General features: G+C 43.8%; 1 protein-coding gene and 1 long non-coding RNA gene across 2 annotated transcripts in view; one reads left to right on the top strand and one right to left on the bottom strand.

Moving 5' to 3' along the window:
• Positions 1 to 386: 386 nt before the first annotated feature.
• On the bottom strand, positions 387 to 24,420 carry LOC117522319. The gene is made up of 3 exons (XR_004564197.1): positions 24,192 to 24,420; positions 1,980 to 1,985; positions 387 to 398 (listed from the first exon to the last, which is right to left on the bottom strand). It is a non-coding gene; the product is annotated as an uncharacterized LOC117522319 (long non-coding RNA).
• Positions 12,228 to 26,786, top strand: part of LOC117522318 (acyl-coenzyme A thioesterase 1-like) — a 47,091-nt gene continuing 32,532 nt past the window's right edge. The window contains exon 1 of the mRNA XM_034183713.1: positions 12,228 to 12,348. The gene's annotated coding sequence lies outside the window, so the exon portion shown is untranslated. The remainder of the gene's footprint in view (positions 12,349 to 26,786) is intronic.

The raw sequence follows: 26,786 nt of genomic DNA, 5'->3' as shown, positions 1-26,786 counted from the left end.
CTAGACATATGTCCCTCTCTTCCACAGTTCCAACATATCAGGGGATCACGGGGTGATCCTCCCTGTCTGTTCAGTGGTTGCTGTGGCGGCCATGGTCCTTGACGTTGTGGTTGTCCACCTTGTCTATTCTGCCATGGTTTTTGGGGACGTTTCCATTGTTTTTGCTGTCTCATATTACTCTGCTGGTAATATATTTCATCATCCCCTTGTGCCACATACACTCCTTTGTCATTACTTCCTGTCTGCTTTTTCTGTTTCAGGACCTCCTCGGCATGACAACAGTGAGTGTGTGTTTCTTCTAATGTGCCAGTTGGCAAGTGTTAAGGATTTTATATATATATATATATATATATATATATATGTTGTCACTGTTAAACATTTGTACCTTCGTCTTCTTTCTTATGAAAACGGTGTTGTGCTGTTTTGCACTTCACCCTGAGAATGTACGTGTTATTCAACCTTGTTTTAGCTTTGTCTTCTTTCTCATGAGAACGGTGTTGTGCTGTTTTGCACCTGTCTTAACCAAGCCTGAGAATTCAATTTTGTTTTAGCACTCTGGGGTCAATCTGAGCTGGGAATGAAGGGCTGGATGTACTTATTATTATAATATAACTTTGTTTTCGCAGCCTCTAACGACTGGGAGTAAGAGAACGTTTTGACTGTTGTGATGTGGTGCTTAGTGTGAAGGAGTGTGAAGGACAGGACACTTCAGGCAGATGCAGAACAGCTGATAACTGCAACAGACGAACAAGATGTGCTGACCTGTGTAAAAGAAAGTGTCCTTCCTTACAGCTGCACTTATTGACGTATGCGTTTATGTTACGGGAAGAAACTTGTCTTGCGTCATCACCCCCACCCTTAGGACAAGTTTTTTGTTGTGATGAGGGCGTCTCTTAATAAAAAGAGCGGAAAAGCAGGCCAGACTTTAGTGTAGCCTTGGTGTACAGCCTGGCCGCACTCCGCGCGTAAAATTTGACTTTCTGTCTCACTGGTGTTTCTTGACTCTGTTTGTCTTGTTAAAGGTTTTAAAAATGTTTGGAGGAGAAAATACCCAACAGCAAGCCAATCCAGTGTTTCTGTATCCAAGCTTTTATATCCTTATTGGAATGCTGGATCAGAGCGTTTTTTAATTGTTGTTCATACACCGGTGTTCCTGGCGATATGCCACTATGGACCCTAAAGACACTCTCAAATCTGCATCTAAACTCTGCCCATGGCTCTCCTTCTTTCTGAGTTGTCCTAGTAATTTCAGTATAATTTATCTTTGGGCCCAATACTCCTTTTGCTCGTGTAATCATAGCTTCCACTCTTGTCTGCAACACTGGATTATCATGCTCCAGTGGCTTTCTTTCCGCGTCTACAGGATTCCAGTCCCCACGTACCTGACTCCACTTTGGGCCACATGCTTTCATCCATACCTGTTGGACCTCAGTTCCATCTAGGTGATACGACTTTCTAATGTTTTCTATGTCTTGCATGAATCCCTCAATGTCAACATGAGGTGATGGTATCATGTCAACTGCTGCTTTGATATCATCAGCATTCCATGTTCGATATACGAGCATGGTTGATCGGTGCCCTGGAGTTCCTGCACGAGGATTTGGTACTTCTATCAAAGGATAGGTACCTTCCTGGTCACTGTGTTCCTCCATGGGAGGAGCTATAGGCGCTTTTGTTTGACTGCGTGTTTGTGGCTTTTCTTGTTTTTCACTTTTTACTTTAGGTCGCACCGCCATATCATACTGCGGTGGCGGCACATCATCATCCTCTGGTAGAGGAGGGTACAAATGCGTTGTTGCCGGCGGTCCAGCCGTCTGTGGTTTCTGAGGTTGTTCAGGTTCTCTGTGCTGAATTATCACATCTTCTTCTGCCTTACCTACAGCTTTCTTTTTCCTTGCTTTCTCTAATCGTCGCTTCTCTGCTCCCTTCCGTCTGTTCTCTGCTTCCTCCTCCCAAAATGCCACTAAATCTGCCCCTACTTTCTGCTTCTTTTTTTATCAGCTTTATGCTCCTTTTCCAACCTTTCCTTCAGTTTTTGAATACTAGTCAGGTTTAGTCGTCCGTCAAAGTCATGTTTATTTATCCAGGTCTCCAATTTCTTTGTTGCTTTTGGATTTTTTGCTTCCATAAATTTCCAGTCGTCAGTTGATAAATTTTCCTTATTTTTAGACGTCTTTCCCCCCATTTTTATTATTCCTTGTTATAATTTGGACTTCAGACGGGGGCACACCTAGGGTGTTCTAAATCTGAAGTTTTCACTTTCTTTGGACGTGACAATTAATTTGCCGTCGTGTGGTTGATTCCTTTCACCTCCCCGTAGGAAGCGGAATCACTTGCCTCTGCATCCACACACACGGTTGTCACTTACGTTGTCCAAAGTATTACACTTTCACACTTTTATTCTCAAAAACCGGTATTACTTCGTATTAAAACAGAGGAGTCCGTACCCTCCTTCGGAATTTAACTACGTGCGTCCCTCGCAACCGTAGAGGAGTCCGCCCTCCTCGCGGAGTTTAACTGCTTTACATTAACAGACGATTCCACGCCATCGCTTACGGAGTTTAACTGTTTATGTGATCACACTTTTATTCCCTACCGGTACGCGTATATAAACAGAGGAGTCCGCACCCTCCTTCGGAATTTAACTACGTGCGTTCCTCGCCATCGTAGAGGAGTCCGACCTCCTTACAGAGTTTAACTGTGTTTCATTAACAGACGATTCTGTATCATCGCTTGCGGAATTTAACTGTTTATGTGATCTGATCACCATTCACTCAGTACTGTTACAAAGAAATTCTACTCACTGACTCGACTTCCTGTCTGTCTTCTTCGGGAAAATCTCGTCAACCAGACGATGCCACCGGCGGTCGACAATTGCAGACACGATCAATCGATCGGACCTTGGCCAAGGATTTACGTCTGGACTTGGCGACCCCCGCCGGACACCTCTGGTATTGTTGAGATCCCGGACGTAGCCCCCAGTCAATGTTGGGTATTTTCTCCTCCAAACATTCTTAAAACCTTTAACAAGACAAACAGAGTCAAGAAACACCAGTGAGACAGAAAGTCAAATTTAGCTCGCGAGGAGTGCAAACAGTCCTTACACGTAGTACCACTGAAAGCACTAAGGACTGTTGCGCCTGCTCACTCTTTTTATTAGGAAAACCTACCCACAGCGTGAAACTTGTCCTAAGGGGGGGGGGGGGGGGGGGGGGGGGGGGGGGGAACGCATGACAAGTTTCTTCAAGTAAAACAAACACATACGTCAATAAGTGCAGCTGCGTGGAAAAACAGTTCCTTTGTTTAATCATATCTTTGAAGGTCAGCACATCTCGTTCTTGCAGGCTCCTCTGTTTGCACTTATCATCTGTTCTGCAAAAGCTTGGAGTGTCCTGTTTAAAACAGTAAGCATTTGTACAGCATAAGGTCAAAATAACCTCCATCTCTTCACTCCCAGTCGTTAGTGGCTACAGAAACAAAGGTTGTGCTGTCAGTGTAATAATAACAAGTACATTCTCAGGGTTACGTTAAGACAGGTGCAAAACAGCTCAATAACATTTCATCAGAACAAAAGACAAAGGAACAAATGTTTAACAGTGATAAAAATATATATATATAAAATCTTTAACATTCAGACAGGTGTTCGACCACTCTCATAGAGGCGAGACCGCTTCAAGCGTGCTGCTGTCGATAAGACAGGGGTGCTGGAGCGCAGCTAAGTATGCAGTCGACTTCCGCATCGCGGCAGTGCGAGCCGGCTGGAATGCTGTTGCGCTCCGCGCCGCCTTTGTAAACGGACTGTCTCTGGTCCTTAAGGAGCACCTGGTGGCGAAGGACGAGCCGCGGGATTTAGACGGGCTTATCGACCTGGTTATACGGTTAGACAACTGATTAACAGAACACCAACGGGAGCGAGACGAAGGGCGTGGTCAGGCACAAGCCGTCCCTCTTCCTCCCGGGTCCGAAAGGGAGCCGTCTTCCCCACGCTCCACAGCCAGGGTACTCCACGTGATGACAGCTCCCCCTGCTGCCGTTGTTAGGGAAACGAGCAGGACCAAAATAAGATCAGATCAGAGATAAAGGAGGCTGGTCCGTGGGAAGTGTTTTCTCTGCAGCTCAACCGAGCACACGCAGAAAAACTGCCCCAAACGGTCAAAACAGCAGCACACGTCCTTAGAGACTGGGCTAAGGGTGGGTCATAATACTCACGCGGGGAAACCCCGACGATCTGCACGCATCCCAGTTACGATCCTGAGTGGGGATCTAACCCTTCACGCCCCAGCGCTGGTGGACACGGGGTCAGAGGGGAATCTGCTGGATAGCAGATGGGCAAAGGAGGTTGGGCTCCCTCTAGTGGCCTTACCGTCACCATTGTCGGTATGTGCACTAGATGGCACCCTTCTTTCACTAATCACACATCAGACACAGCCAGTGACAATGGTTGTGTCTGGAAATCACAGGGAGGAGATTGTGTTTTATGTAACACCTTCTACCTCCCGAGTGATTTTGGGGTTTCCATGGGTGTTACAGCACAATCCCCGGATTGATTGGCTGTCTGGGGTTGTGACGGATAATTTGTCCATATTGTACAGCCCTACTGTCAACTAGCTGAAAACTTTGAATATTAATTTACATCTACATTAGAAAAATGCTTAAAGTGGCAGGAGGTTAAAGGAGCTACAATGAGGGGGTCAGCTGAAAAGCAAAAAAAGAAAAATGCTTAAAAAGGTGGGGAGTATGGGGGGCAGAGCACCCCAGAAGCTGAAAGGTTTTAGTTATGCTCATGCTCCCAAGAACCATTTTACTGGAAAAAGTCTGAAGGACCTAAAGGACATGGTTATATGGTGAAGAGCTTTTCCAGGTATGTGAGAGGCAAATAAAGGAAAATGCTTAAAAAGGTGGGGGGCTGAAGCTGAAAGGTTTTTGTCATGCTCATGCTCCCCTGAAGCATTTACTCAAAATAAAGTCTGAAGGACCTAAATGACATGGTGAGATGCTGACAAGTTTCACTCGTTCATGTCTGTGACATGCATATTAAGTCCCTTCGGCTGCTCCCTTGTTTGCACTCGGGGTCGCCACAGCAAATCCAAGGTGGATCTGCATGTTGAATTGGCACAAGTTTTACACCGGATACCCTTCCTGACGCAACTCCACATTACATGGAGAAATGTGGCAGGGGTGGGATTTGAACCCGGAACCTTCTGCACTGAAACCAAGCACATTAACCACTTGGCCACCACCCCCTATGCATATTATAGAAATATAATGCTATTAAATTAATTAAATATAATGTTATTAGTATAAGTTATATATTAGTATTTTGTTTGTATACGTCAATATCTATATATAGCCTAATCTTGTGTCTTCAAATTACTAAAATAGTTGACTTTACTGCCACTATCTGCTTCTCTATTATATATTGGTGTGTGTGTGTGTGTGTGTGTGTGTATAATGTGTGTTTACAGTGTTTGCAAAATACTTGTCTATTATTGTTAATCCCACTACAAATACTAAAATACGCCAAACCATTTGTCCTGTGTCATAGCAGAAATATGCATGAAAATCAGTTTAGTATTCAGAGAGTTACGATGGATTAAAAGTGCTGACAAACGGCACTGAGTGCAGAGGGTGACCGCTCCAAGATGGCGGCCCCACTGCTCGTCAGCGCTAAGAGGCAGCAGCGGTCGATGCGCCGCCCACTCTGTCAGAGGAGGCGGGACGCGAATTTGCGAAACGTTGGATGGGAGGGGGAAGGTTCCGCCCTTTTCGCCTCTGATTGGCTTGAAGGTGTCAACCAGATTGGTTATTTGATTTGGCCATAAAAAGTCATCTTAAGTTCAGGATCTGCTTTTGTCTTATCTCGATCATAATGTTTTCATAGCCTGTTTAGACCGTGTTTACATTACTCTGAGCTTTTTGGGGTAGATTTGTGATGAACATGTGAACTTACAATGTTGGATTGTTGTTTTCTCTGTTGGCTCTCGAGAGTTGAACAGGATCCTATTAAATCATATGCAGACTTGTGCAATGCCTGGGTCCAAATGTAGGCCTGTGCAGTCAGATATCTCCTCCAAAGTCAACCCATTTCAACCCATCGGTCACAATTAAGGCTTTAAAAATGTTACTGAATCAATCATCAGTACATGAAGAGCAAAATGGAGACATGAAGGGTTTGAATGTACAATATCAAGTGTGTAGAGCAATTTGTCACATGACCAGAGCTGTTTACATTATAGTGGCACAGACAGAATCAAATTGTTCCACCAAAGCTCTCAAACAAAACCTCAGGAAGGTTTGTTCAAATAAACATCTCACCAAGATTGACACATTTCCCAGAATTGACACTTTTCTCTGTGCAGTCATCAAAATATGAACATATCTCACTCAGAAATGTTACTATGACTTTGTCCCAGCTCAGTTCAACACACTCAAATCAAAATCAGAAACATACCCCCCCAGTGAGCCAAACGTGTCAGAATAGTCCGATATTTACACACTTTACAGCACCACCAGTGTCTCACCTTCACCCCAATGGACCAAACATACTGCATTTTATAGATATTACACTCCACACACACACACACACACACACACACCTCATCCACCTTTCACCATCTCATTGTATCCCCCCCATTAGGGGTACTAATCAATCAATCAATCAATCAAGATCTTTATTGTCATTATGCAGGCATAGCAAAATTTTGCACACTACCGGCAAGGGACATAATAAATAAATCAACACACACACAAATAAAACACTTAAATAATAACGGTAAAAAAAATGGCACATGATTTACATATTTTCATGTCGTAAAAATGTGGGATTAAATGGGTTAATGATGTGAAGTAATAAGGAGGTGACTGGTAGTAAGACAAGATAAGATAAGACTTTATTGATCTCACAGAGGAGAAATTCACATGTTACGTCAGCTGTTAAAAAACACACAAGGTGGGTGCGAGTAGAGGAAAATGTGCATCAAAGAGTGTGTGCAAGGATAAGCAATAATAATAATACCTGTAACAGTACAATAAAATAAGAAAATGAGGTACAAATAGAATATATATATATATATATATATATATATATATATATATATATATATATATATATAAGTACATATGCATATATAAATATGATTGGAATTGAAAAAACAGATAGGAGCATCTTATTTACAATATGTGAAGTGGAGTTTAGATGTGATAAGGTGACATTAGTGCTGGGATTTGTAAACGAGTTGTTATTGCACATGATTTGTGGATATATTAATATTATTGCACATGATTTGTGGACATATGAATAATATTGCACATGATTTGTGGACATATTAATAATATTGCACGTGATTTGAGGACATCTTAATAATATTGCACGTGATTTGAGGACATCTTAATAATATTGCACATGATTTGTGGACATATTAATAATATTGCACGTGATTTGAGGACATCTTAATAATATTGCACATGATTTGTGGACATATGAATAATATTGCACATGATTTGTGGACATATTAATAATATTGCACATGATTTGTGGATATATTAATAATATTGCACGTGATTTGAGGACATCTTAATAATATTGCACATGATTTGTGGACATATGAATAATATTGCACATGATTTGTGGACATATTAATAATATTGCACATGATTTGTGGACATATTAATAATATTGCACGTGATTTGTGGACATATTATTGCATGTGGTTATTTCACAGTGTTATTGTACAGTCTGACAGCAGCAGGGAGGAACGACCTGCGGTATCGTTCCTTCTTGCACTGAGGGTGCCTTAGCCTGTCACTGAACGAGCTGCTCAGCTCCACTACAGTCTGGTGCAGAGGGTGAGAGGAGTTGTCCTTGATGGATTGGAACTTGGTTAACACCCTCCTCTCAGCCACCTCCTCCAGAGAGTCGAAAGGACAGCCCAGGACAGAGCTGGATTTCCTGACCAGCTTGTTCAGTCTCTTTCTCTCCCGCTCTGTGCTGCTCGGGGCCCAACAGTCGACAGCATAGAGGAGAGCAGAGGCTACAACAGAGTCATAGAAGGTCTTAAACAGAGGCCTGCTCACTCCAAAGGATCTCAGTCTCCTCAGGAGGTGGAGGCGACTCTGTCCTTTTTTGTACAGGGCATCGGTGTTGTGAGTCCAGTCCAGTTTGCTGTTGAGGTGAACACCCAGGTATTAGAAACTGTCCACGGTCTTTATGTCCTTCAAATCAAATCAAATCAAATCAATTTTATTTATATAGCGCCAAATCACAACAAACAGTTGCCCCAAGGTGCTTTATATTGTAAGGCAAGGCCATACAATAATTATGGAAAAACCCCAACGGTCAAAACGACCCCCTGTGAGCAAGCACTTGGCTACAGTGGGAAGGAAAAACTCCCTTTTAACAGGAAGAAACCTCCAGCAGAACCAGGCTCAGGGAGGGGCAGTCTTCTGCTGGGACTGGTTGGGGCTGAGGGAGAGAACCAGGAAAAAGACATGCTGTGGAGGGGAGCAGAGATCGATCAATCAATCAATCAATTTTTTTATATAGCGCCAAATCACAACAAACAGTTGCCCCAAGGCGCTTTATATTGTAAGGCAAGGCCATACAATAATTATGTAAAACCCCAACGGTCAAAACGACCCCCTGTGAGCAAGCACTTGGCTACAGTGGGAAGGAAAAACTCCCTTTTAACAGGAAGAAACCTCCAGCAGAACCAGGCTCAGGGAGGGGCAGTCTTCTGCTGGGACTGGTTGGGGCTGAGGGAGAGAACCAGGAAAAAGACATGCTGTGGAGGGGAGCAGAGATCAATCACTAATGATTAAATGCAGAGTGGTGCATACAGAGCAAAAAGAGAAAGAAACAGTGCATCATGGGAACCCCCCAGCAGTCTAAGTCTATAGCAGCATAACTAAGGGATGGTTCAGGGTCACCTGATCCAGCCCTAACTATAAGCTTTAGCAAAAAGGAAAGTTTTAAGCCTAATCTTAAAAGTAGAGAGGGTGTCTGTCTCCCTGATCTGAATTGGGAGCTGGTTCCACAGGAGAGGAGCCTGAAAGCTGAAGGCTCTGCCTCCCATTCTACTCTTACAAACCCTAGGAACTACAAGTAAGCCTGCAGTCTGAGAGCGAAGCGCTCTATTGGGGTGATATGGTACTACGAGGTCCCTAAGATAAGATGGGACCTGATTATTCAAAACCTTATAAGTAAGAAGAAGAATTTTAAATTCTATTCTAGAATTAATAGAATTTAGGTCCTTCAGATTTTCAGGTCCTTCCCCTGGATGTTCACCGGTGGGTGAGGTGGTGGTTTCCTCCTGAAGTTGATCACCATCTCCTTCATCTTACTGGTGGTGAGACACAAGTGGTGGTGCTCACACCAGTCCACAAAGTCTGTAAGATCCACTGGGTCACCAGGAACTTTTTCAAGGCATCATTCAGGAAGAAACCAAGGGTCTATAAGAGAAATGAGACCTGAACACTTGCATTTATGTGTTGACATGAAATGTGATAACTGGAATATAGAAATGACTGTTTATCTGTTTCTACTGATAAACTTATATCTTATTTAATCTGGGATCGTGCACATATTCAAATTAAGGTCTGGTGGGCAGACTTTGATAAACTATTCACCAGTGATAACCAAGTACAGCCTTCTAGTTATTTTACAGATATATTTACCACTTAGCTTCAAACATTTAGCACTTTTTAAACGTTTCTCGCTGTCAGTCAGTCTGTCTGTCAGTCTGTCTGTCTGTCTGTCTGTCCTGCTCCAGCAAAACGGACTTCTGCTGCTGCTCACCTTCTAGCCAATCAGAGGCCAAAAGGGCAGACCCTTCCTCTACCGTACTATGTTTCGGAAATCCGCAGGCGGGGTCTACCAGCTCCCAATTTAGAAGCCAGGAAAGGACCCTTCCTCTCCATTGTCATACAGACCCATAGCACTTACTGTGGTGTTGTGTAAGGTGATGGAGAGATTGGTCACAAACAGACTTGTTTATTATTTAGAAGTTGGTGGTTTCTTTGTTGATTATCAAAATGGCTTTAGAATTGGAAGAAATACTATGGACTCAGTTGCAGTGTTAGACCAAGATATAAGACGTGCTATAATCAATAAGGAAGCAGTAGTTGCAGTGTTTCTTGATATTGAGAAAGCTTATGATAGTATGTGGAGAGAGGGATTGTTGATTAAATTACATAATGCAGGTATTTGTGGTAGGATGTTCATATGGATCAAAGATTTCTTAAGTGACAGAACTATACAAGTAAGAGTTGAAGGGGAATTTTCTGAAATAGTAAGTATTTTTAATGGTACTCCGCAAGGATCAGTTATTAGTCCAGTTTTATTCAATGTTATGATTAATGACATTTTTTCTGATATCAATGTAGGATTCCGGAGGTCTTTGTTTGCTGATGATGGCGCCATCTGGAGGAGGGGTAGAAACATTGCGTTTTTAATGAAACAAACTCAAATTCCCTTAAACCAAATAGTACAGTGGGCAAATAAATGGGGCTTTAAGATTCCTATATCAAAAAGTAGTTATATGATTTTTGGACTTAAAAAGAAAATCCCAGACATAACCCTTATCATGTATGGCTGTCCTTTAGAGAGGGTGAAAGTTTTTAAATTTTTAGGTATGTGGATGGATGAAAAACTAATGTGGTGTACACATGTAGAAAAAAACTGTTGTGAAATGTGAAAAGATTAATAATGTACTTTGTAGTCTGTCTGGTAGTGATTGGGGGCAGAAAGGTCAACGTTGCACATGATTTATAGAGCAATGATAAGGTCATCACTAGATTATGGTTGTTTTGTTTTTGGTTCTGCGGTTAAATCCAGACTTCTCCAGCTTGATAGGATCCAAGCAAAAGCCCTAAGAATCTGTAGCGGTGCCTTTAGAACTACTCCTATCCCAGCACTGTTAGTCGAAATGGGAGAGACCCCTTTGAGTGTTAGGAGAGAGAAGTTGGGTCTTCAGTACTGGGCCACGCTGTCAGGACTTGCACATAACTCATCCGCGAAGTGTTTATTGGAAGAGAGTTATGAATTTACTAAAAAGAAGGATAAATCTAATTTCCTTTTTGATGTCCGGCAGGTCGCTAAAAGGGCTGTCCAGGGAAATAAGGTGATAGGGCCAGTGGGGTCTCCTATTCCTTTTTGGGTTTTGCCTGTACCAGATGTTGAGTTGGACCTTCTGGGGCTGAATAAGACTGTAGCCAGCAATTTAGTAAATCGATTTATATCTCAGAATACAGTTAGTATGTGCCACATTTTTACAGATGGGTCTAGGGATCCAAGCTCTGGTAGGGCAGGCTTTGGGGTTTGTGTTATGAATAATCAGATAAGGCAGAGTACCCGTGTTACTGATTGCTCTTCTGTATCTTCGACGGAACTGTCAGCCATATGGTGGGCATTAGAGTGGGTACAAAGTAACAGACCTTCTGAGTGTCGTATTTATTCTGATTCTGCAGCTGCATTGCAAGCTTTGATGGGCGGAGCCTCGGGAGGAGCTCGTCTTGACCTCGTGCTAGAGATTCTGTCTTTCCTCCATCACGTTGAGTCAGCTGGCTGTTGTGTAACCTTCACTTGGATTCCTGGGCACTCTGGCATTTTAGGTAATGAGATCGCAGATTCATTGGCCAAAGAGTCCCTTCTGAAAAATAAAGTTGATGTTAATATCCCTTTGGGAAAGGTTGATTGTTTTAGTATTTTTAAAGAGTTGAGTGATCAGAAGTGGCAAAAGCAGTGGGAGAGTGAGTCGGTAGGGAGGCACTATTCTATGTGTCAGCCTTCGATTAAAAATAAGAGACTCCTCATCCTGTCGTAAGGATCAAGTCAGATTGATTAGATTGAGACTGGGGCATTGTGGGTTGGCAGCATATTTAAAAGTGATTGGAAAACATCCAGATGGGTTTTGTCAGTGTGCTCAGTTGGAAAGTGTTCATCATGTTTTAATGTGCTGTCCTCTGTATTCTAGTGATAGGCGGAAATTGTTTAAAGATTTGTCAGACTGTGGATTGACTGAGTTTTCTTTTAGGTCAATTTTTTCTGAGGGCAGTTACTCGCATTTAGTGGACAAAGCTGTGATTAAGTTCCTCCATTCCACCAACCTCTATGTGAGAGTCTAACATGAGATAAAGTATTTAACTATTACCTGTGGGGGCAGCATTATCCTACGCCAGCATATAGCCTGCCGGAATCTATTAGAAGAAGAAGAAGAAGCAGAAGAAGAAGAAGAAGAAGAAGAAGAAGGTGAAGGTGGTCTACCGGAGGGGGCGGGGCCAGCTGGTTAATTTGTTGTCGAACGGTCTGTTTGTCCTCTGAACTCCACGGAATTAAGTCATGTCTTAAACTTGGTAAGTTCATAAATACACATTTTGATTTTGATAAGGTTAAACAGTTTGAACCAGGACACCCGGTGAATAAAAGCGTTTTTAGTGTTCGGTGTGTTCGGTCCGGTGAGAGACAAACGCTTCGTGTCTGAAAAATGAACAAATGGCCGTCATCAGGTAAAGAATAACGTTCAGAAGATTAAGAAGAGGCTGTCCACGTCCCGCATTAAGACAGAAAAAGAAAAGAACGGGAAGACTCGTGAACACGCACGCGCACACATTCAGTGCAACATTAAACCGGGACCGACGTCGGATCGCGATGACGTCACGCGCCGGTAGGCGGAAAACTGTGCGTGATGCTGTTTAAACCCTCTATAAAAATAACAATTTACAGTTAAATTAAAGCTGCGCCTGAATAAAGGAATCCGTCCCTATTTATTTTATTCCTTTTATAAATACCTTTTAACTGTTTATAGTATATCTGTTTTTGGTAAAGAAATTTGAATTAGTCAATTAGCTGATGACACTACACTTCTTTTAAAGGACAACACCCAAATCCCATATGCCCTAAATTTAACAATCTTTCTCCGAGGTCTCAGGTTTTAATCTCAGTATAAAAATAATGTGAACTCCTCCCAATAAAGAATTGTGATTTAGATTCAATTTGTGATATTCCTGTAAAAGAAAGAGTAACATATTTGGGCGTTATTAGAGATATGTGCTATAAATTTTGTTCCCATAATTGATAAAACAAAGAAGCGTTTCACCCAGTGGCTCCAAAGGGATCTAAGTTTGAAAGGCAGAGTTCTGCTTTCTAAAGCGGAAGGAATCTCACGGCTTACTTATTCTGCCTTATCACTATATTCAGACAATCCTACCCTTAAATCTATAGACCAGATGCTGTTCAACTTTATTTGGAAAAATCACATACATTATTTGAGAAAATACGTCATAATGAACCCGTATGAGAAAGGTGGATTAAATTTCGTTGACTTTACAACTCTAAACAATACCTTCAAAATAAACTGGATAAAATCTTATCTTAAAAACCCGACTTCCATTTGGAATGTCTTCCCTCATCATATATTCTCGTCTGTTGGTGGCCTCAGTTTCCTCCTCTTCTGTAATTACAATGTTGACAAGATTCCAGCAAAATTATCTGCTTCACAAAGTCACTATTAACATGGGCACTTTTATATAAACATAATTTTTCTCCTTGGAATAACCAAAATATACTTTATAAGAGCAAATCATTATTTTTTCCGCATTGGTTTAACAAGAATATCCAACTGGTGGGTCAACTTTTTGATAAAGATGGACTTTTATTGAGGTACAATGAATTCAGTCAAAGGTATAATCTTGCTGTAACACCGAAGGAATATGCAATTGTGTTTGATGCATTTCCGAAGAAATTTGTGAACTGTTCAAGTCGAATTGCTTTAATGGAACTATGTTTGTATCATGTGTAATTGACACTGCCGTTAGGAAAACTTGTTTTACATCTAACACTCGTAAAAATAACGAAAGAATTCGTGCCCTATTTCAACAAGATATAATATCTGTGCCAAATGTAAGTTTCTACTGGCAAAACTTTGTAAGTGATAATATCTGGAACCAGAGCTGGTCCAGCCTCCAAAAACTTATGATAAATAACAAAATGAAAGATGTAGCGTTTAAACTTTTGCATAGAATTTACCCCACTAATCAATATATGGTGAAATTTATCAAAACTATTGATCCCAACTGTTCTTTTTGCAAAAAAAACTCCCTGAAACTATTAGTCACCTTTTCTGGAACTGTCCAATCACGAAAATCTTTTGGAAAGATTGTCAGCAATTTATCAGTAAATTTGATTCTGCTTTTTTATTAAAATTTGAACATGTAATTTTTGGTATTCACACTAATCTCCCCAGAAACAAAAATATTGTCTTAAACTTGATTGTTAGCAAAGAGCTCAAATCAAAACGCAATCTTCACATATGATAGTTGCTTGTCACTTAACAGATTCAACATTATTTGATCTCATATATTGTATAGACATTTTCTTATGTATTTTTCTCATTATGATACAGAAAATGTATGTAATATATAATTGCTTTTGCTTCTCCCCTAGCATTCTGATGTTCTGATGTTTATGTACATTTTATTTGAAATATTGCAGTTAAAAAAAAAACCTCTGACTGTGCATCATATTTGAAGATGTCACGTGCACTCGGTGATCCATCACATGTTGACGGATAAAACCCACCGACACGTCACATCCAGACGGATTTCCAAGAGGTTCACTTGGCAGCAGTTTAATTGGCTCAGAAGTGTCCAGATGGATGAAAACAAACCCACTCCCCTTCTGGAGTTTAGTTCTTCTTTTCTCCTTTACTCCACATTTAGGTGATAAGCTGTGACTGAAGTTATTATGAGGGCTGCAAACTAACAGCCATCTGATTTTTGGTTCATTCTTTTGAAATCAAACACAGTATAACATTCTGAAAGATGATCACAATGCGAGCGCACAAAAGAGCAAATTTGCAGATTAATGGACGAACACAACGTGAAACGTTGGACTCATTAGTGTCAAAATGATTGTAAGCTGTGGAAGAAATAAAACCAGCGATAAGAAACACAGAGTCGACTGTTCAAACTGGTTTTCAGGTGAACTGCAGCCCACAAAGGCGGGTAGAAAGAGCTCAGACACACACCAACAGGCTGATAACGGCCTTCCCTCATGTGATCACTGATAAAATAATTACACGCCTCCACAGACCTGAAAGCCCTCACAGCCTCTCCATCATTTTTCCCGGGTGGTGTGTTGATGAGATAGTTGTAAATACAGCCATAATCAGTCTCGGGTCAGCGTTTTCTCGCTGCACCTGCTGGGAGTTTGGAGTTTTCTGCCTTCCCGTCTGAGTCTGTGCACATGTGGGGGAAGTCAGAAATGAACAACAGCGTTCCCTCGTGTTCTTGGTTCGGTGGCGTTGTCTTGTTCCATGGCAGATATCAGTCGTCATAAAACCAGTTCACAGTTTGTGCAAAGCTGCAAAACAGGGATGAAGTAAATATGTAGATTTAATCAACAATTTACATTTTTATGTTCATCCTCAAGGAGGGTGTTTCTGTAAGGACAGATTTACCCGAGGCCACACGATACTTATACAGTTACTTCATGAGCAGCTTCATACAGCATTAACAGTAATCTCACTTGGTTACTCTTAAGATTGATAGTAATCAGTCTTTCTACGCAAGACAATAGGATCTTAATAATGAATTAAACAACTGCAAATGATGCTCATACGGCTGAGGGTATTATAGCATTGTGTTGTGTTATAATCTGTGTCTAATAGGGATGTGAATTGTTCAACAACTCACGATTCAATTCGATTCTGAGTCTTGGGGTGACGATTCGATTCAAAGAGCTCTGAGAAATAGTTATATTACTTAAAAATGTTTATGTTGAAGAAAATGCAGCTTTTCAAGGTTAATCAAGTGATTCTAGATGTAAATTTACTTATCTGCTTTGCGCGTTCGGAGTTGGCTGGCAGTTTAGCGAAGCGCTGGTCAGTAGTCGGCAGATACCGCTGCTCCGCTCCTTTTAGCTCCGGGTCATAGCGTAGCATGTGGGCTTGCGGAGTTTAAGTGTATCCGAAGTACTTGACTTTTATTTTGCAGATTTTGCACTCTGCATAAGTCATATCAAGCTCCTTCTTACGCAGCAAATAATAAAATCCAAAATGTGCCCAAACATTTGCCTTCAGCAAAGACGGTGCTGGCTGAATTAGCTCTTCGTCCGCCATGCTAAGCTACAGCCACTGAACTCCGCAGCTCACGAGTGTTTGAAGCATGCCGGACCACCCCCCTCGCGGGGACGCTGTAGTACGGAAGCCGTTGCCTGACAAACAGTACACACAGCGAGTAAGCAAGAAAATGTTGAAAAAAATGCTTTTTAAAAATTGATTCTTGGACATTTTGGATTGATTCAGGATCGTAATAAATAAGAATCGTGATTCGGACGTGAATCGATTTTTTTTCCGACACCCCTAGTGTCTAAAATGTAATAACATACGAACCCATTGTCCTGATATGTCCGCGACCCCGTGCACCTCTGGTATGATATTACAAAACAGGCCTCATGTCATTTCAGTTGGGGCAATGTGTATTTTAAAATGGGCCCTTTATTATTACAATTTTCGCACGTTACAAAATATTCCATTCTTACAAAATCGGTTAGTACATGCCCACTCTGTGGCACGTTGAACATAAGACGTCATCCCAAAAACCCTGAATCCAGCAGTCAAAAGTATGTGAATTGTTGAAACACAGACATCATTTTTTAAAGACGTGCTGCATGTGCAGAGGATCATGGGACACAAGGATTGAAAGAATAACAGGTGTGAATAACGAGTGATCAAACACTGACAATATCTGATCACGAGCACACAGAGAGGACCACTCACTCACTCACTCACTCATTCATCTTCAACCACTTCCTCCAATTAAGGGTTGCGGGGGGTGGAGCCTAACCCAGCAGTCACAGAGCGTGAGGCGGGTTCACCCTGGACAGGACACCAGTCTGTCACAGGGTCACATACAGAAAAACAAACACACCTACGGACAGTTTAAAGTGTCCAGTCCATCTAACCTGCATGTCTTTGGATGTGGGAGGAAGCCGGAGCACCTGGAGGAAACGCACACAAACACGGGAGGAACACACAAACTCCCCACAAGAAAGGCCACAGGTGGGAATCGAACCCATGACCTTCTTGCTGTGAGGCAACAGTGCTGACCACTAAGCCACTGTGCTGCCCAGAGAAGACCAGTGCATTAAAAACGAACAGTGAGTGAAAACCTGTTATTTTTGGTTGGTTTATTTGTAAAATATGTGGTGGTTATTTATGTGATTAATAAGCAGTGATGGTGTCCAAGTGGGTAGTGTGCTCGGTTTCACGACGGAAGGTTGATTGTGCCACATTTCTTCGTGTAGGGCATCCAGCAAAGAACTTGTGCCAAATCAACATGCAGATCCACCTGTGCTGACCCCGAGTGAAAACAAGCCAGCAGCCGAGGGGACTTAACTATTTGTGTGATTAGGTGTCTAAATTATGGTTATTATTTATTCGATGAATGGTAGAAGTATTGCAGTAAAACTTGCATATAATAGATTCAGGTGGACCAGTGAATTTTGTCCATTATAATCGAAATCCCTTGTATGTATAAAATGGACAAAATCTGTTATATGTACATAATGGATTAGTTACAATCAGGAAGCACAGGATGATCTACAGGGAATCCAAGGCTCCAATTAGGCTTACATATTTCCTTGACTAAACGCCTGACCTTAAATCAGGACCTGCCTCATTTCATGACCGGGTCAAAACTGCATTTGAAAAAATAAACACCTGTTTTAAATAAGCAACAGATATTATGTGCATTAAAAAGATTATATTTGTTCGAGTCACTGTTTTTTTTTTTCTCAGTCCGCTGTGGAGTGGTACCTAAACATCCTAAAGCCTGAGTTAGGGGAGGTGACAGTCTAGTGGTTAAGACGTTGGGCTTGAAACCAGAAGATCCTCGGTTCAAATCGCAGCCTGACTGGAAAATCACTAAGGGCCCTTGGGCAAGGTCTTTATTCCCCTATTGCTCCCGGTGTGTAGTGAGCACCTTGTATGGCAGCACCCTGGCATCGGGGTGAATGTGAGGCATTGATGTGTAAAGCGCTTTGAGCATCTGATGCAGATGGAAAAGCGCGATATAAATGCAGTCCATTTATTTATGCTTCTACAAGTCCGTAACTCTGTACACGCAATTATGTCGACGTGTGCGTGACCCTTTTTAAAGTTCTCCATCATGGTGGGAAGAGCGGCTTTTTCTGGATTAATTTGTCCCTCAATGAGCTCCACTTCTTCATACAATCATCAACCTCCAAACCAGTGTTACGGTATGTGCAGTTTCCCTCCATGAATTGTACGTCGAAGTTTGTAGACTCAGTGTTGTAAAGTTGGTCATATTTGTGGACTTTTCTGCCAAATATTCCTCTATTGTGTTTTTCTATTTGATCCATGACTGAATATAATCAGCATGCAGACTGCAAAAACCTTTAAAATATGGCAGGAGAGGAAGGAGTGAAAGTGGAAAATTGACAAACCACAGCCTTTGTGGTGTCGGTTGTTTCGACTGGGCAATGGAGAGGGTTCGCAGCTCCGCAGAGGTTGTATTTGGTTCTCCACACCCAGGGATGTGTGTGAAACCTAACACCATATTACAGTGCAGGCAACAAGCAGCATTTTGTTAATAATCACCCAGCTTGAATTATGTCCTGCCTTGTTTATGCGCCGGGGCTGAGCACGGTTTGACACAATAAATGGCCAGTCTTTTAATCAAGGAAATCCGGGATGTCACTGGGCGTGACAGCTGTCACACATCATCAGCACCAGCTGTCACTCATCCACCTTATCACCATCACCATAAAGGCCGGACTGCAACTCCACCTCCTGGCCGAGAAATCCTGTTGTGAAGGTGTAGGAACACGGACCCACAACAGGGGGCGTTAAATGAACGGGCAATGGATAAGCCAAATAGTAACAATTTAATGTTGTGAAGTGCACAACGGAATACAGACAAATACAGTTTTTGGTACCACAGATAATTATATGTAGAGTGACGTGTGGGCAGGCTTGAGGATAGGAGATGTCCGTCCAGAACCGAGCCGGATCCCACACGGCCTTCACCGCCAACGGATCTGAAGAACACCGGAGCCGCCAAGTCCTGGATCCCCAGGTGGCCACTGTCTCCAGCTGTCAGACCTGGTACTGCTGGCAGAGAACAGAAACAGTATTGATGAGTGTGAGTTCGCACACTCAGTAATCCCACAGACTGTGTTCGTTAGGGAGGGAGCACCTCCACCTCCAATCACACACTCGTGCAGCTCCTGTCTAACCACTTATCTGGTTGGGGTGTGAAGCGAAGCCGTCGCTGATCACACCAAACGCCAATCCCACAGATAAGGCAACACCACAGGAAAATGGCTGCAAAAGAGTTCAGACTATTATTCAGTTTTCAGTACAGCAGAGAATTACCTCTTCTGGTGGCTGATTTCTTGGCGAGGAGGTGGAGTTGCAGTCCGGCCTTTATGGTGATGGTGATAAGGTGGATGAGCTGGTGCTGATGATGTGTGACAGCTGTCACTCCCAGTGGCTCCGACGCCCTCTCGTGCTTGAAGCCCGCACTTCAAGCAGGGTGCCATCTGGTGGTGGTGGGCCAGCAGTACCTCCTCTTCAGCGGCCCACATAACATAGTGGTTAATTTATTGCATTAATGGTATAAGTAATTGTTATTATTAACTCGCTGAAAGTGTGGGTGACACCAAAAATGTGCACAAATGATCACTGAAAATGATGAAATGTTGATATTTTTAAAAATCCTGAACAATGAAAGTCGATAAGTGCGCAGGTGAAGGATAAACAGCAGCTGTCTGAAGCCTGCGCTCTATTTCAGTCCTCAGCCGCGGCCATATTGTTGCTACGTCATCACCAGAACAGCACCTGCTGATTCAAGACCAAATCAATTGTAGGTCGAGCTGTTTTCAGACTATTTTGTTTTCTAGTGTGTGGAGCTTTTTTTTCAGTTCAGCTACAATTTGCCAGAAGGTGAATCTAAAGCCCTGGTCACTCGGCACAAATGAAGGACACCAAAGTCAAAGCGAAACAAGAAATCTGGACTTTCGGAGACATTGTTTAAGAGCACAGACTGGCTGCAGAAATGATCACAGACTGGCGCTCGGTCTGATACGCGCTGTCAGTCACGTTATCATGAATGTTTCATTTTGATTTTGTTTAAAGCTTCAAGGTCGCTGTTCGCTTAATTTTTCTTTTGTGAGTTTCCGTTTTGTTTCGTTCTTTTGTGCGCTCTGGACGCAAAGGCTTTTCGGTGATGGGAGAAGTGCCGGCTCATTCATCCACTTTTTCTCGACGATTTCTGACTTTGTGACTTTTTTTCCATTGTTCCTGTCGCCAAGTGAGCAGGTCTTAAGATTCGATGTTTTGATGAAAGAATTAAGTACTTTTATTTTTTTATAGCCTTATTTTTATAGAATTTAAGTGAAAAGACAGCCCTCTCCCCTGTCTTTCTGTCTGTCTGTCTCTCTCTGTCTCTCTCTTTCTGTCTCCCTCTCTCTCTCTCTCTCTCTCTCTCTGGTGCATGCTGGGAGGTGTGTAAAGTCGCAGGTGAGAGTGACGCAGTTCAGGTGAGGTGGCATTTTTTCTTACATTTCTGTGTTTTTGTTCATTTTCGTTTTGTTGGTTGTTTTGACTGGTTTGCACGTGGTTTTGGCGTGGATGGCGTCTGGGCCGCCGACCGCCCTCTCGCTCGGTCACAGGGTGAGGGTGGTCCCTGACCCGGCTGTGTCTGCAGAGGATGTCCTCCTGGTTGTTGGTGAGCAGGTCGGACATGATGTTTCTCCACAGCAGGGTGCCTGAAGCTGTCAGTGTAACTGTTGATCAGCAGCCAAATGAACATTCTGGGTTGACTGACGGTCCTGAAGTCGGTCCGGTTCATGGTTCTGTCTCTCCTTCTGTGGTTGATGCTGGTGTTTCTGCTGTGGGTGAGTCCTCAGTTCCTGTTGGACAGGGCGAACGGACTGATGGGGAGACATCAGGCCCAGCTGAACCCAAACCCCCACGGAGTCAAACCATGAATGATGACAACATGGATTATGATTCAGATTCCAGCATGTCCACCACCGATTCCTTCTGTCAGAGCAGTGATCTGTACACACTGCAGGACATCAACAGTTTTCTGGATGATTCATTTGGTAAATCAGTGAAAGTTGTGGATTATTTTCCCCATACAGACAAATTTGTTAAATCTGTTAAAGTGTTGAGGAGGCTCATTGGCTTGGACCTGTTGGATGAGAAGAAGCGGTACAGACTCAGGAAACACATCACTGCTTTGGGGAAGGAATCTCTGTCCAAGCAGGGAGGATGTCTCAGGGGTCGTAAATCCACCAGATAGAGTCTGAGTGTGTCTCACCGGGTGTTCTATCTTCTCTGTCTGTCTTTCTCTCTATTCTCTCTCCACTCAGTCCACATGCAGTATCTGACGGTGGGCTCTTTGAACATGAACGGTGGCAGGGACGGCCGGAGGAGGGCTTTGGTCTCTGAGCTCTTTGAACAAAAGGGGTTACAGGTGTTATTCCTGCAGGAGACTCACTCTGATGCACTTAATGAAGTGGACTGGGCTCAGTGGTGGAGGGGACCTTTTTATCAGAGTCATGTCTCCAACATCAGTGCTGGAGAGGTGGTTTTATTTTCTCCTCGACTTAACATCACTGTTTTATCCACTACTGAGATCGGGTTCTGTTGGTCAGGGCTCAGGTCGAGGGGTTGACCGTGGTGTTTAAAAATATTTACGCACACAATGAGGGCTCGGAGGGGGTGGCGCTATTCAAACAGGTGAGAGATATTTGAGTTCAACAGGATCCTGGTGACTGTTTGGTGTTGGGGGTGACTTTAATTGCACTGTAGATATGTCACTGGATCGAGTTGGTGAGGAGCCACATTTGCAGTCAGTTTCCTCGCTGGCTGTTTTTTTTTTAACATGAGGTGGATTTATTGGACACGTGGAGGGTCACACATCCACAGGACAGACAGTACACATGTGTTCGGGTTTCAGATGGGGTGGTGTCTGCAGCCAGGCTTCACCGGATTTATATGTCACACTCATTTAGGAACAGATTACGCAGGAGTTTCATTCAGCCAGCTGGTTTTTCAGATCATCATCTCATCACCACATAAATATTCCACTCACACACTCAGGGGTTCAACACTTACTGGAAATTCAACACGTTTTGCACGACAGGGCTTTTTGTGATTTATTTCAATCTTTTTGGGGTTTCTGGAGGGGTAGGAAGGGGACATTTGGGATAGTGAGTCAGTGATGGGAGGCCGGCAAAACTCAGGTTCGGGTTTTGTGCCAACAGTACACTTCCTATTCTACAGCTACGGTCAAGGTAGCCATGGCAACACTGGAGAAGGACATTATGGAAATTAGGCCAGCTTTCATACAGCTGGGGATCCTGACCAACATGGTCTGCAGCAGGGGAAGAGGGTGGAGCTGGGTGCTCTGTTGCAGGAGAGGGTGAAAGGGGTGATGGTGATGGCTCGCTTTGTGAACATCAAGGACATGAATGCACCTAGTTCCTTCTTCATTCTGGAGAAGAGGACCTCTCAACAGAAGGTGATGACCTGTCTTCGCTTTCATGACGGACGGGTGACGAGTGATTCGACGGAGATGCGTAGACATGCTATGGACTTCTACTCGGCTCTCTACGGAGCTGTGGACTGTGACGGGGTCTGTGTGGCTGACCTTCTGAGAGATCTCCCCCGGCTGGTGGCCTCAGAGCGAGAGGCCTTGGACTCTCCCCATCACATTGGATGACTGACAATGACGGTGCGTCAGATGGCATCTGCGAAAGCTCCAGGGATCGACGGACTCCTAGTGGATTTTTATGAACATCTTCTGGAGGTGTTACTGGAGAGCATTGCGGCAGGCTGCTTGCCCACTTCTTGTCACCGTGCTGTTCTGTCGCTCCTGCCTAAGAAAGGGATCTTGCCCTTTTGCAGAACTGGAGACCGGTTGCACTTCTCTGTGCGGATTATAAACTTTTTTTCAAGGGTACTGGCGAACAGGTTAAAAGGTGTCCTGGATTTTATTGTTCACAAGGACAAGTCTTATTATGTGCCCGATAGGACTATTATGAACAACCTTTTTTTTGATGAGGGATTTGTTTGATTTGTGCAATACTGGGGATTTGGTTTGCTGTTTTGTGTCACTTGATCAGGAGAAGGCATTTGACCGGGTTCATCACGGGTTTTTGTTTTCCACTTTGAGGGCATTTGGCTTTGGTGAGGGGTTTATTTCATTTGTTAGGGTATTGTATAATGGGGCTTCATGTTTGGTTAAGGTTGGGGGAAGGTTGAGCTGCCCAGTCCCTGTAATGTGGAGCATAACAGGGCTGCCCCATCTCAGGTCAGCTGTACTCTTTAGCCATTGAGCCACTCTTGTCTCGCATTAGGGCAAGGCTGTCTGGCCTTGTTTTGCTGGGTTTTCAACTGTCTTCTCCCATGGTGCTCTCTGCTTATGCAGATGACATCACGGTTTTTGTCACAAATCAGGCAGACATTGATGGGTTATTAGGCAGTTTATGGCTCTATGAGATAGGAACCTCTGCAAGAGTGAACTGGGAGAAGAGTGAGGCTGTCCTGATGGGGAGGTGGCAGGAAGGGGCTGCTCCCTGTCTGCCACATGGTCTGCGGTGGGCAGTGGAGGGTTTAAAAATTCTGGGTGTGTTTCTGGGGGCAGATGGGTATCGTCAGAGGAATTGGGAGGGCTTGGCAGAGAAGGTGTGTGCCAGACTGTCCAAATGGCAATGGTTGCTGCCCCAGATGTCCTATAGGGGGCGAGTTCTGGTCGCTAATAACTTGGTCGCTTTGGCGCTGTGGCACAAACTGTCTGCCCTCCCTCCACCACGGGGGCCTTATTGAGCAGTTGCAGCGGTTACTGGTGGACTTTTTCTGGTCAGGCCATCACTGGATCAGACCTCCCGTGTTGTACATGCCGCTTCATGAAGGAGGACAGGGGCAGGTGGACATTTCTGCTCGGTTTCGACCTTCAGGTTGCAGGCTGCTCAGAGACTGTTGTACACCTTGGGATTGAGCTGGCAGGATATGGCACGTGTCCTGCTGACGAAGGAGGCAGGTCTTGGGTATGACAAACATCTGTTCCTTCTACATCGGCGTGACACCATCGGGATGCGCACCTCGGCTTTTTACCAGTCGGTTCTCCAGGTATGGCAGGTCCTCGCTTTTCGCAGGGACAACGCAGGTACCCCTGGGATGCGGCTGTTTGAGGAGCCTTTCTTCTTCAGTGACTTTGTTAGCTCTCCTGGGTTGTCATCTACCACTCTGCGGTCCCGCCTGAGGGAGGCGGGGTGCACCAAATTGGGCCATCTCCTGCGCACGTCTGTTGTGAGGCTGGTGGAGTCGGCGGGAGTTCTGTCCTCCAGGATGCTGCTCAGGGTGGTGGAGGAGGTTTGCGCTTCCCTGCCAGGGCCCCATGGAGCGTTTGCTGAGAACCGTACTCTGTCTGACCAGTGGGATGATGAATGTGAGTACGTGTTCCCCTCACTTACTGTCTCGCCTGCTGTGGGGGCATGGCAGGAGGAGCAGGGGGCTCTCCTGCCACGTTTCAGCTTGGGACTCCGACGAGGGCGGTCGCATCTCCTCCACTCTCCCTTATCTCTGTTCTCTGATTTAACCTTCAAGTCCCTACTTCACCAGACTGTGAATTCCTCAAATTATATCGGATTCTGGATCTATTGGACTACTATTGGATTAACCATGGAATTGATCTGCTGGTCTCTGAACGCTATTGACACCATCTTTTGTACAAGAAGGTCAGGACCGGGGGATCCTACCTGCCCAGATGGAACGCATCCTGCGGGCTATGTTCTCAACTCCTGGGGGTCTTGGCGTATTGCATGCGTGGCGCCTTTCTCCATTGAGGATGTCGAGGATTTATTCATATTTGGTCTTATGGTAGCAGGGCTGGTACTTTCTGGCTTATGTGCTACCCTGATCTATTGGAAAATTAGCAAGACGGCGGCATCAAGAACCACGGCCCACGGTGGGCAAGGTGTTGCATTCTCAGACTGCTATGACTCTTGAACTTAGATGCAAATTGGATGACATCTTGGGGCAGATGTGTGCCTTGCAGATGAAGTTGAAGATTTCGGATCCTGGGTAATATTCTTAATTAATTGGGAATATTCTTAATTCATAATTGGGATTTGGTTGTTCAAGTGAAACTGTAAAAAGTGTTTTTCACTGCTCAAACCACAATATGGCAGGCTTATCAAGCCTGAAGGACAAATTGCCCAACTGTTTTCCTGCAGAGGAATGTCTTCAGGCCTTGGTGATTATTTGGCTCCTTTCTTATCTCAACCCACAAAGACAATAAACTGTTTTTCATAGGACTGAAGCATGCTCCACTGCCTCTCCCCACCCCCTATCACAAACCCCCACTCCGGCTTCTGCTCACATCACCCTCCTTCCCTTCTGTGGGGGGTGGGAGGGATTAGCTGCTGGTAGTCCCCGTTCCCCTCCAAGCTGATGGTGGCGCAACTCAGGGTTGCTGCGCGACCTTCACCCACTTGCCTCGGATAACGGACTTCTTCAAATTTAGTGCACGTAAACAATGTCAAATGTGTATGTGCTGTCCTTAATTCTGATGTGTGCCATTATTGCGGTAAACAAGTAATAATTGTGGACTAATTGCTTTCTGAGGTAACTGGAGTGTAAACATAATTTCTCCACTGTGAGATCAATAAAGTATATCTCATCTCATCTCCTGTCTTTCAGGACACCTGTTTTGGGAGAGTTTGAAAGTATTGGCAAGAAAGCTCTATTACGCCTGTGTCCAGGTGTCACACTTATGCTCTTTGGCAGGGTTGGCAGCGTCGAAGTGGTCCGAGTTTCTTGGTGCCTCCTTGTCTCCTGTGGGGTGCTGGTGGAGCCTGTACAAACCCCCGCTTGACAAACGCAAAGGACCTCCAGTGGAAGATTGTCCATGGGCTTCTGGCTACAAACGGCTATCTTGCGCACCTGGATCCAGGGGTTGATGGGGTTTGTCCTTTTTGTCCACTTAGGGAAACTGTTTGCCATGTTTTTGCACAGTGTCACCGGTTGTCAGGGCTGTTTGGGTTGTTGGAGAGGTGGGTTTGTTGTTCACTATGGACGTGTTTATTCTTTGTACAAACTATTGTGCACAATCCAGGAGGTTGCATGTTTTAATTAACCTGTTTTGTGGACTCGCTAAGTTGGCCATCTGGAAGACTCGGAAGAACTGTGTTTTAGCTCAGGGATCTGTGGACCCTGAGTTTATGCTGAAGGGACTCTTGGTAGCCCGGATCAGAGTGGACTGCTAGTTTTATGCTCTTACTGATAACATGGACACCTTCAGAGACGCAAGGTGCATAAATGACGTTCTCTCATCTGTGTAAAATGGGAGTTTGGTGCCTGTTGGCGGAGTCCATATTGGTAGATGTGGACATAGGTAAAAAAAAAAAAAAAGACAAAAAAAAAACAAACCGATGGAAGTGATGTAACTCAATTGTTGTAAATAAAGCTGTTTTAAAATTCAATTCAAATTCTCTTGCTGTCTTGTCATGGAGAATTTAGAACTAAGTTCTCACTCACCAGACATGAGTCTAAGTTTGTTTTTGTTTTTTCTGCTGCTCAATCATTAAATCATTTCCTTAAAGGTGTCCACAAAAATCAGAGAGAATTAAAGTCACAAAGTCCGGCAAAAGGACGCATCAGCACAGAGTCCACCTTACAAAAATGATCACGACCGCTTTGAAGACTTTCTACTGGACGATCCATTTTATACACTTCAGAGGTCAGTGACTCCACCCA

This window comes from Thalassophryne amazonica, chromosome 12 (genome assembly GCF_902500255.1).
Source record: "Thalassophryne amazonica chromosome 12, fThaAma1.1, whole genome shotgun sequence".
NCBI lineage: Eukaryota > Metazoa > Chordata > Actinopteri > Batrachoidiformes > Batrachoididae > Thalassophryne > Thalassophryne amazonica.
Note: the sequence above shows the minus strand (reverse complement) of the source record. Positions and strands in the feature narration are given on the sequence as shown.